Raw genomic sequence first — 12,843 nt, forward strand, 5'->3', positions numbered from 1 at the left:
CAGAGGTAATCGACCAAACTCTCTTGCTCAGTCTTATTCCAAGATTTAAAAAAAAAAAAGAAGAAGAAGAAGAAGAAGCGCACCATTATACATGCGAAAGAATCTTGGAATGAAAATATTGTAATGGCAACAAGCGACCTACACACATACTACTAGAAATTTTCTTCGAAGATGTGCTGAAAAGTACCAACACGTGTAAGCAGAAACCTTAAATACCCAAGACGTTAATGAGTTTTATGCGATGCTTGTAGCAAAAAAAGAAATCAAAATTTCAAGAATTCCGTTGACTTTTATAAACAGCAGAATTATTAAAAAATACAGCAAATATTGAAATAAAGACAACATATTATTCTGAACTCTCTCATTGATTAATTTTCCTTCCATAAGCCTTACTTCAATTCTTTTCTTACTCTCTGATTAGTTACCGATATTTCTCTCTCATTCCATTGCAGATTTTCTTCTAAATTCTTTTTCACTCTTTCAATTTAACTGACATTGGGTGGTTCCAGAAATGATATGGGATCATTTCTGGGCTTCCAGACATACTCCCATCCAAACATAATTCCTTAATGATCATCTTGCTGCTTATTTTATTGTTATGTTCTTTCTCTTTCACTTCCCCCCTTTTTTTATATTTTATTTCTTTCTGCCAGTCAAAATTTCATTATTTATGTCATGTTATTTTTCACCCAAATTTCCGTATTTGTCATGTTTTCTTTTCTTATTTTTGCAATGCCCAGAGGTTGAGTTCAAAAATTCCGACCACCCTCATGCAAATTGATGGAAGGGGAAACTTACAAATAAACACTAACAGAGCCAACTTTCGAATAACAAATAAGAAGCGCTTGGCATAAACAAAATCCAATGCTCCAATTATTCTCTTTTTTCTAAAATTACTAATAAATTTGAAAATGAATGCTAGAAAGGGATTATTTTAGCATTATTATTGCAAAGATAAATTGTATCAAGAATAATTGAACTAATAGAAATAGTAAAAATAATTCTAAAAGCATCAAACTCCAAGTTTTCCTTTAACTCTCGAGAAAACACCTGGAATAACTGCTGCTGGAATATTTTTAGATATTTGTTTATCTTTAGGAATAGCAGCTTCTTTCCATTCCACCACAACTCCCTCTCTAAAATCGGCAGGATTCTCCTGGTTCTGAAACATGTAGCTAACTGCATTCCCTCTGTTAATTGTTGCATAATAGGAGATTCTATTCCAAAAAATGGTTTTAAATTAGAATGACTCTTTTCTAATCCAAATTAACACAATCATAGAATCACCAAAATAATTTTTATTGCTGAGATCATTCGTTTCAAGTTAGCGTTGTAAGTGAAACAAAATTTTCAGCACAATTCTAATCTGAATATAGTCACTTGTTTGAAAAAATACAATCTTCACTCACTTGTCAATAAATTTGCACACAAAACCTGATTTTGTTACTGTTGGCTGTCTCGAAAGTTTCGATTCATAAATGATATAATTCAATCACTGTCATAACTTTTAAATGAAATACACCAACTGATAACAATATCTTTAATTAATCCATAAGTAGCCAGAATATATTTCTAGTCATTAGTTTCTCCTTCCCGCAAAATATCATTCTAGTCAATCAAATAAAAAGCAGGCATTTTTTTTTTTTTTTTTTTTGCACGAATTATAATAGAAACTCTTAAGCTACAGGCTCGAAAACTCTCTCTATGACTAGCAACACCTGATATTTATTTTAAATTGCATCGGTATCTATCTTACTGTTCAAGCGTAAACAATCTTTCTTAGCTGTTTCTTAATACTGTAGATTTTTCTGAATCATCAAAGAGAAAAATCTTGTAATAAATTGTCCGGGAATAGCTTGGCATAAATCTGGACATTATTATACCATTAGAGTAAATTCATGCCACCCCTGTTTAGAATTTTTGCTAATTGATTTTTAAATTTTTATGATGCAGAGTTAAGAGAGCTCCGTTGACAGTTGGCGAAGCATTGATAAAACCTGGTCCTTCATAGTCCGTATGTCATAATGGTCACTTCAAAAGCATTAATTGGTCGGTCAAATATTACCTTCCAAATTATTATTTGCAGCTTTCTGTGATTTGGATAAGCGAAAATAGCGCATAAATGTATTTTTTTTTTCGGATATCAGCAGTGAAAGCGGAAATGTGTTTTCTAAATCTTATCATAAATGAAAATAAATCTTCCTGAATCACATTACATTTCATTATTTAGAATTATGTTAGTTTCCTTTCGTTGTTAAGGAAGCAGTTTTAAATATTGCTCTTAAAGGTGTAATTTTACTTTCCATTATACATACACATTAGGGAACAAAATAATATCGCTTTTCCATTATCGTTTTTATTAATGCTAACTGTTGAAATTCTATTTTTTTTCACTCTAAATTTAATTGTAAATATTTTTTTTTCCTTGTTAAACGATTTTGTTAAAAAAAAATGTTATTAAATATGATTTGTTTGAAACTTCATAAAATATTATTTGGTTACCTGTTTTACTTCGTTTATAATTTTTTATGAATTTTATATTATGAGAATTAATGCTCTCTTATTTTGAGACTTTTTCAATTCCGATATTCTCAATCTTCAAATCGTTTTAAATGTTTTATCATCGAATTATTTTCTTATTTTATAAGATTGCAATGAACATTTGTTATTATAATGAATGAATGTCTATCATGTTTGCATCCCCTGTTAAGAAATTTCCTAATGCAACAATACTAAGCTCATTAAAAATTCCGCTCATTCCGCTTCTAGCAGAAAACTACATATTCTGGAGTAATAAATCTATCATTTGCTAATTTGATGTTAGAGAAATCCAGTGTTGAAATGTCAAGGACAAGCGAAGTTGTAAAATCGGCAGTTATTTTTTATTATTATTATTATTACTAGAAAATCCAAATGTTTATCATACTGTCACCCTCATTGCATATCGGTGAATTAACATTAGGTTTTATTATTAATCAAACATCCCTTAATATTGAAACATTTTTTTTTTCTTTTTTTTAAGTATAAAAGCTCATTTAAATCGAGATGAAATGATTACATACATTCCCTACGTCCAACAGATATTCACTCGGAGCTTACAATTTGTTTCATCAATTCTATAACACATAACTACAAAACTACGTGTTTTTTTGTTTTTTTTTGTTTTTGTTTTTTCATAGTTACTCATGAATGTTTTCTAGATGAACCATCTGCATTGAGGTTCAAGTTCGACGACTCATTTGTATGTCTACAATCAGCATAACCTTGAACTCTGTCTCTCCCATTTTTATTTTTTAACCATGAAAGCGATTCTTTTTCATTTGCAGGCCGTACTTCCGACAATATTAAGATTTTCGGAGGCATTCATTCTTTTACAAAGACAGTTCTTTTTTGATTTACAGTTCAAAACCGTATGTAGATGTTTAAAATTAAAGGATAATTTAATACGTTTACGGTCGTTAGCATATATAATTCACAGTAAAAATTTCCCTCTTCTTGAAAAATACAAGTCAGTTTCTCTACTTATTCATTTATTGGAACTAATTTATTTCCTTGTCTTACAATGATGCGGAAAGTTTTCCCTGTCGTCCAGCATGTAGTAAAATTTATCAATATTATACATTTTTAAAGAAAAACATAGTTGTATACATTTCTTAATTTTTAAATAGTAGTCCCAGTTTGTTACTAGACTTGAAGCAAATATGAGTTTCATTTGATAGTTTGTTTGCTTTTTAAATGCTTTAAGTATAGTTCTTTGTTGGCTGCAATTTACAGCGATTTCTTTTATTTTCTCATAATTCACGATATCCTTATCATTCAAGTAAATTACTATATCACAGATTCTATCTCCAATTAAGTTCGATAGAGTTTCCGCTTTTCAAATCTTAATCATAAGTTTTGCTGTAAAACTTTATTAAAATCAGTGGCGTATTTAGATGCCGTAGGCAGTGAATATGATGAGATCCATCTATTAATAAAATGGCGATTTAACTCCACATTTCAATGCATTTTTAACTTATTAAAGATGTATTTTAACCTTATGTTTGTTTTGTTTTACTAATGTTGGTAAAAGTTAAAAGGAGTAGTGAGAAATAATCACAGTCAGAGTAGTGAAATAGGTATAACTTAAGGAAGAAAACACCAGTGATGAGGGCTTTGACTGAGTGCACTATCTCCACGAATCACTGCTAACTAAATTAAACCTCAATGCTATTGATTTTGCCTTTTGGACATGAAGACTAAGAAAATTTTTTACTTATTTTATTAATGGTCTGAAAAGGAATCTTAAAATATTTCATAAGTACATCTACTAATCCTATACTCTTTCATACACAGCAAGAAACAACAACAAGCAAGGGAAAAAAAAGACTGATTACCTGGATTTAAGATTGATGTATTCAGCTCAGTTGGTTAAGGCTCAGATGGCTGTCGACTTTGTCTGCTCATCCTCCTTTCCCCACCTTTTGGCTTTCCTCATAAACTTTGAAAAGAGCTAGTAGCCCTCGGGGGTTCCAGAATGTCGTCGTTATTATAAGTGTTTCCATTTAGTAGGGAAGGGGGGGGGAGTGCTGCACAAAAGAAAATTCAAGTAGTGAAGAAGTCAAAAGTTTGAACACAGAAAATAAGAATAACCACACAGGCAACAAGTAATAATTACACAGTAAACTACACAGGCATCAAAGAACCCCAGAAAACCGCAAGAGAGGATCAAGGGGGAAAGCGTGCCCCGTCTGAAGAATCTCGTGTCGTTGGAACGGGGCTTAAGATGGAAAAAAAAATTATTTGGAGGCGGTTGAGCTGTTTTCCAGAGAGCTGATGTGAATTAATAGTTTATATCTAGGGTCATTTAAAGCCTTAAGCTAGGGTATAAGCTTAGATATACCTGCGATGTTTGCAAAAATTCACTTAATATCGCCAAGGAGTCAAAATACTTCTTTGATACTGCTAGTATCATTATCTCATTTCAAATGATTGGTACATTTAATTTGAATATTATGGTTTCTTTCATGATTAAAAGTGGGAGAAGATTTTAACTGATCTTGATTGGTGACACTTTTGCTGTTTTTAAATAGTGAAGCAAAAATTGAATCTTCCTATCCGTATTGACTTTGGGAAGCAGGGAAGAGAGACGCGGGAAAATATTTGGACCTTATTTCAGAAAAGAATTTGTTGGCTCTGCGATTTTGATTTGGGAATAGTACTCGTGAAGTGAAAGAGTGAAACCGGTATTTGAATAATTAAAAAAATATTTTTAGAACATATCTAATTTGAAATTCTATATATATACCAAATAGTGCCAGTTCTTATCGTCGACTAAAAGATAATTATCCGTTAGATATGTTGTTCCAGCTGGAAAAATGTTTTAAATGATGGGAAGAATTATACTTTAAACAATTTGAGTCATTAAATGTATTTCTGAAAAAGCTGCATATTATACGGTCATAGTTACTTTTTTATTGTGTTATATATCAATAGAGAAGCATAAAATAAATATTCAATTTGTATATAAACTAGATTAGAAATATAATCTGCATTGTTCGATAAAAATTATGACGGAAAATCTAAATAATTATTATTACAAATTAAAGTCATAATTTACAATGAATACAATCAACGATTATAAAGATTTTTAAAAAGGCCATTTAACGTTACCGTTTAAAAATTAATTACATTCGAAACGATTTAAATTCTCTAATTAATTTTTGACTAACTACCTAGTCAAAACCAAATTGTTAATAACAGTGACTCACATGGAAAATAAATTTTCCATATAAATGAAAATAGAAAAATTAAAAATAACATATTGACATAAACAGCTGAAATTTTGTATTGCAAAAGAAGGATTTAAATTTTCGTTTGCCTGTTGGCAGATGGTTTGCGATCTGTTAAACAGCATCATTGTTTCCATTTAGAAAAAGTTTTTTTTTTTTTTTTTTTTTATGAGTAGTTGATTCTCCCTTAATTTTCATACTGATATCAAATGTTTTACAATCTAAAATATTAAGTGTAAATTTTTTATTAAATTTACAACAAATATAAATTTTTATGAAATACAAATTCAGCTTATCAGAGGTTATTCTTTAAATAAAACAACGATTAAAAATAAAAAGCATGATTGATTAAAAAAATTATTAGACATTAAAAATATTTTCAAACTGGAAATAAAACTTCATCATGTAAAGTATTCGAAAAATCTAAGCTTAATAACATATTTTAATTTGGAAACGATCCATAAAGTATTCTAAGGAGGTATCAGAATTAGCTGCACAATTTATATCAGATATAGATCAATCGTTGCTTCATAATTCAATCAGTAATCTTTATAATTCAAAGTATAGAGAAATAATTCGAACTCAAGATTTTGACGAATCTCCACGCTTCAGACTTCTATGAGTTCGGAAAACGTATTTTCGGCATTGCGTCTGTCTGTGATAAAGATAACTCAAAAACGCTTTCAGCTAGATGGATGAAATTTGGTATATGGTCTTTACACCAAATTTGTATATTTCTATCAAATTTTGAATAACATCCAATTCAGAGGAAGTCTATGTGTCCGGTTCTTTGAATATAAATTAACACGATATCGACAAAACGAAGAGAGCTAGATGGATAAAATTCGTTAAATTTTGAGTCTAAAAAAATTTGGTAAAATTTAAAATTTAATAAAATTGGTTAAATTTTAAAAAATCCCGGACTTTTCAGGCAACGAATGGCATGCTTTGAAAAAAAGAAATTGCAATTATAATTTGCATTATATTTTTTTGCAATTATAATAAAGGAATTGAATAATTTTTCGATCTAAAATAAATAGACTTTTAAATGATCGAGCATCATATAGAGATATTTTTTGATAGAAAACACTCTGTACATATATAAACGGACTGAAACTGGTTAACTCAGAACTTACAATGATAAAATTGATGATAATAACGCTGAAATCCTGAAAATGGAAGATGGTAGATTTAAAGGTAAGTTTTCAGAAAATTCAATTCAGGCTTAATACTATAGCATAAAACCAGATTGAAAAAATAACTAAATTCATAAAACTAGAAATGATAATAAGATTCTTATAAAATCGCTTGATGTTAACAAACCAAATAAAAATAACGAGAAATGGCGAAAATATCGAGCAATTTTAAAACACAATTTGATGATCTAATAACTAATAATTCAGCATTCAATACTATCCAAAAATTGTTGCATGTTCAATCTATGTTAAAAGGAGAGGCTAAGTTTGTAAAAATATCTTAAATTAATTGATAACTGCATTAATTAATCGATATGAAAAAACGCGCTTAATTATTGGCACCTACACTTTGCAAATGAATTAGCACACCAACTTATTAATAATATTGTCCGAAAGCTAGGTAAGGAAACTCGAATACAATATGAAATTACTTTAATTATTAATGAATTGTCCCATTGAGATAAATTTATGTTCTTACAAAAACGTTCGAAAGTCATTTTCAAGAGGAAATATAAATGGAAATTAATAGCAGACACGAGTAAAAATAGCAAATCATGGTAAAAAATAAAAACTTAATGCTAAATTCTATTGTCAAAAGTGCATATATATTGTGCAAAGATCATACCATACATAATTGTCTTGCTTTTCTTGAAATGACTAACCTTCAAAGATTCGATTTCAGCGAAACGCGAAAGTTATGTTTAAATTGTCTACAAAATTATCATAAGCTTTCGGAATGACAGTCTAAATATTGCTGCCCATTATGTCAAAGAGAGAGAGAGAGAGAGAGAGAAACCCCTCCTCATGTCGTTATCAAAAATTTCTAAAAAAAAGTCAGAAATGCGCCAATTGTAAGTTAGACGCCAAGATTGCAGACCAACGGAAAATCAGTACAGTTGCATCCGGTAGTTCTTGACCTTTCGACCCTTGCTGTAGGGGGAGAGGCGACCTTGAATACTCTGTCATCAATAAATAAAATACACAAAACTGTACTCCTCTCTACAACTGTAGTTTGGACATCCCCTCCCCCTCAGAAATTGTTAAATTCAGGGAAGACATGTTTTGGATGTCGCATTTCAAGTTCATTTCTCCTATTTTTCTCTAAAATGTCCCCTATTTTTTTCCTAAAATTTTCAGAATTTTTTCCAGTTTTACACTAAAATTTTCACTATTTCTGTCTAACTTTTCCTCTATGTTTCTGAACATTACTTCACAGTTTGTGGCTGAATTGGGATTGTATATATAAACAATAAATATTCCAACAAGGAGCTTAAATGAAACTACCACAAATGTGGAATGGTCAGCCAGTACCATCATCAGTATTGGAAATTAGTCTTTAAAAAAATCTGTAATACATTAGTTAATTATTCCCAAAATAACAGATTTTTGTACCAACAAATGCTCTTAATATTGCAAATTTAAAAATACAGGAACATTCGGACTTAGCATATCCTAATTGTGATAAACAAAGGTTATGGCTTATAGAATCTCAATTATTTTTCAAAATAATTAAGAATTGTAAATTTGATTCGTATTCCAATTTGTTATTTCAAAATTCAGTGTTTAGTTTATAACAACTGAAACCATCGTATCGAATGTATCCAGGTATTTTTGTGGTTTCATTTCATAAAGAAAAAATATTGACGATAATTTGTAAAAATTTTGGGAAGTCAATCTGTTTGTTGAACGTTCCATTCAATAAAGCAGAATCATGCGAAGTTAATTAAAAAAAAAATCATCGTCGAGACGAAAATGATTGATCCAGTGTACAAATGTCCTTGATGAAAAAATATTTCATTACCTTAGGTGATTCGAGAAGAGTAACAGAAAAAGGTTTCAATAAATCATTAGGATTTAATGCAAATTAACTTTTAGATCTCATGAATTCATCTTTAAAATTTCTGTAAAAGAACAACAACAAAAAGTATGTTGTTAAAACATACTGCTTGGAACATATATTGAATATGTTGAAACATACAATACTATTGTTGACAACAGCCAATCTCTGTGATCAAACTGGATTTGTAAGTTTCGTTATCAGTAAAGCAAAAATATAGTTAGGTAAAAAAATTAAATTAGGATATCTACTTCTAAAACAGCTTGCGAGGGATTGGCCTCGGTTTACTGGTAACTTAAAGGAAATAGAAAAAATTAAAATTGATAAATATATTTTAAATTTGAAAATGAAACAATGGTACTTCTTGATTTCTCTGATTCCTCTACACATGCTTATGGCGCAGTTGTTTATCTTCAATTCTTTCCTGAAGGTAGTACTCCATTCTCCAAACTTCCCACAAGCAAATCTAGAGTCGCTCCTTTGAAGATAACTTCTATGCCTCATCTAGTGCTTGCTAAACCTGTAAAAAAGGTTCTTCTGTCATTAAAAATGAACAACGACTTGGTAATTTTATTTGATTGAACAATTGTTATAGCCTGTATAAAATCACCTGCTCATCAGGTAAAGATCTTGGTGGGAAATAGAGTCTCTAAAGTACAATGAATGACAGAGCATCATCAATAGAGATGCATTTCTTCTAATGAAAATCCTGCTGACTTTATGTCTCGTGATGTTGACTGGATGTTTTAGATCTCAAGTATTTGAACATTTAACTGTCAGCGCCGTTAATAGCTATAAAAGAAACGAACAGTGGCTTTTGTTCCAGTGAGTGTAAATTGGATTCCACCGAAAATTTGATTGAACATAAACAGTTATCTTTTAATAATTTCGCCATTTTTCTGAAAGTGATTTCATCAACAAAATTCTGTCTTTGAGTAATAATTTTCATAAATTAATTAGAATTCTTAGTTTTCTTTTCAAACTCCTACACAATTGTAAAACCAAAATGAAAAAGATTGGCTCTATAACTGTTGTAGAATTTCGTTATACTTAAAAATATTTAATTAGAACAGTATAAAATGTGAAAATTAGTAATACCTTAAATAGAAATAAAAACTTTAATGGAATTTAATGTAAGTAATTTAAATATTTTCTTTGATGATGATGATCTCTTTCATGCTGGAGATAGACGTACTTACTCTGTTTTATCATTTGATCAAAAACATCCTTTTTTGTTGCCTCGAAATCATAAGCTAACATTATAATGGAACATCTTCATATAAAAAATTTATATCTTGAATCTCAACCTTTACTTCATCTCGTAAAACAAGTATATTGCCCATAAATGGAAGAAATAATGGCTAGTAGAATTGTACATCAATGTATATGACATTCTTAAATGTTTTAAACAAAACCTAAAGTGGAAAAACGATTAATGACATATTTGTCTTGGAAAAAGAGTCATAGTAACGCTCCCTTTTATCAATATTGTTATGGAGTTTTGCTGCTCTTTTATATTAAATATTAAATTCAGGGCAAACGTATATTAAACAAAATTTAAGTAGCAGTTTTTATTTGCTTTTTTACTGGAACGATGCATTTAAAGATTTTCACCTTTTTAACTTTTGAGGCTTTAATTTCTGCATTAAAGGCACAATAGTAGTGGCACAACAATATTTTCAAACAATGCTTACTTGTTGTTAATTCGGAATTTAGAAAATTTTATCAAATGGTTAAACAAACTCCTGATAATCTGGCTTTGTATTTCATTTCGCGGTCAATTTTATTTCAAGTTTTTACCATCTAGATCCAAAATTCGGGGGGGGGGCTATTGGAAGGTAAATCGTTAAGCATTATTTGAAAAGAATTGTAGGAAATTTAAAATTAATATCCGAAATTTTTTTGTTAGTTGTAAATCAAATTGTAGACATTCTAAATAGTAGACAACTCATTCTATCATCATCCGATCCAAACGACTTTTCGACTTTGATCCTTGGTCATTTTTTTAGTAGTTTGACCAATTGGTTCTATTCTTAAACCTCAACTCATTAACATCTATATATATAAAACGCTAACGTGCGTGACAAAGAAATCGAGCCTATTACCAATTGTCGAATGACAACAGGTAAATATAAACAAAACATCATGCGAATTCCAGACTACTTAATTCATTGAATATTTTTTACAGCTGTTCTGATCAAACGCTTCGCTTTGCTAAATAATGGAACTGCAAAATATTATTAGAAGTGTTCTGAAGATAGTTCGCCATGTCACCAAAGAGGACATTCAATCAGAGGAAATAAGATAGAAAAGAAATCAAGAAATGGGTTTCAAACAAAAGTCCAATCAAGGGCAAAAGTAGACTTAAGCGAGAAGCACAAAAAGGGAATGAAAGTAGTCGCTCGAAGCGTCGGAACCAGTATCAGCAAAACGGCTGCTCTTGTGAAGTGTTTGAGAGCAGCAGTTATTAATGTGTAAAGAGAATTGACTACCAAGCAGAAAACCGGATCTCAAAGTCAGGTTTGGGGTCGTCGTATTAAATATCCATCAAATAAGTAGAAAGATTACTGAAAAATATGTTTTAAGCTAACATGTCGATGCATCATTTGGAAAAAAATACCATTCCTTCCCAAACAGGGAAAAGCGTTGTGACTTTGTGATACAACTCAACATATAAATGACAACGCTTATCCCTGGTGCCTCGCTCACTCAAACGGTCCTACCTATGAAAAGTACAGTTTGCAATGGATTCGTCCATCCCATAGGGATAAAAGTTGCGATTGAGACACTAGTGTCATATGCTACTGAATGCTCGAGCAGAAAGGAGACTTTCCAGAGTTGTCCACTCCAACAGAAGAGCACCAGTACGTCAAATAGCGGGGAATCTTAATGAAGGAGCAACTGCGAACGTCTCTGAACTGTGCGGCGTACATTACACAGTATAGGCTATGGGAGTCGACGACCTGTTCGAAAGCTTCTGCTGTAAGTCTTGAACTAGAGCAGACGTCTCCAGTTTGCTAAGGGCATAAGGATTGGACAGTAGATGGCTGGAAAAGGGTCATATGGCCTGATGAATCGCGTTTTCAACTACACCATGCAGATGGCAGGGTTCGAAAATGGTGAAAACAGCACGAAAGCGTGGACCCCAAAAACATTGCCACTAGACTCCAAGCTGGTGAAGGCAATATTATGGTTTGGAGGATGTTTTTTTGGCATTGCATGGGTCCTTTGATTACTGTGGAACCATGTCTGAATGCCCAAGGGTATTTAAATGTTCTCGCAGATCAAATACATCCTGTTATGTTAATCATGTACCCTGTCGGAGATGGATACTTTCAGCAAGACAATGCTCCTTGTCATACAGCTGGTATTGTCGTCAGATGGTTCGAAGAACATGACGCTGACTTTACCTGCCTTCGTTGGCCTGCACAATCATCAGATTTCAATCCAATTGAGAATTTGTGGGATGAGATCGAATGGGGCATCAGACAGCTGGATCCAGTGCCATCCAATCTGAAGGAAATGGAAAGTGCAGTTCCTTGGATATGGGATCAAATTCCTCCTACCATCTACCAACAGCTCACAGAATCTATGTCAAGGAGAATGCGAGCAGTATTACGGGTTACAAGTGGCCCAACACTGTATTGAGGGGGTGGTCATAATAATTTGGCCACCCAGTGTAAACATTTCATACTAAGCTTTTCGGTTCGTTAAAAATTAAGTTGTAGTTTATTGTTGAGATTTCATTTAGTGCTAATATTAAATATATTTTTACATTCTTCCCTGACATTTATTCTAACATAAATTTCAACAGTTCATATATAACTTTAATGTTTGCCATGTAATAAAGTTTTGCTCACAAACTTTGACGTATAAGCAGAAATAATTTTTCATTAGTGAAAGACATGAAAATAATTTTATCTCAAACAACATTGAATACATTATCAATTAATTGATTAAGAATAGTAACTAATCCGTATTAATTTAGTTAATATAATTAAATCGTCAGGAAAATTTCATTCAATATCTACTAATTAAG

General features: G+C 31.2%; 1 long non-coding RNA gene across 2 annotated transcripts in view; it reads right to left on the reverse strand.

The window, feature by feature from the left end:
- LOC129975097 (uncharacterized) overlaps window positions 1–5,560 on the reverse strand; it is a 66,265-nt gene extending 60,705 nt beyond the window's left edge. For both annotated transcript variants that reach the window (XR_008785014.1, XR_008785013.1), the window contains exon 1: window positions 4,377–5,560. This is a non-coding gene — a long non-coding RNA (uncharacterized LOC129975097). The remainder of the gene's footprint in view (window positions 1–4,376) is intronic.
- Window positions 5,561–12,843: the final 7,283 nt, after the last annotated feature.

The sequence above is a fragment of the Argiope bruennichi genome, chromosome 7 (assembly GCF_947563725.1).
Source record: "Argiope bruennichi chromosome 7, qqArgBrue1.1, whole genome shotgun sequence".
Classification (NCBI taxonomy): Eukaryota; Metazoa; Arthropoda; class Arachnida; order Araneae; family Araneidae; genus Argiope; species Argiope bruennichi.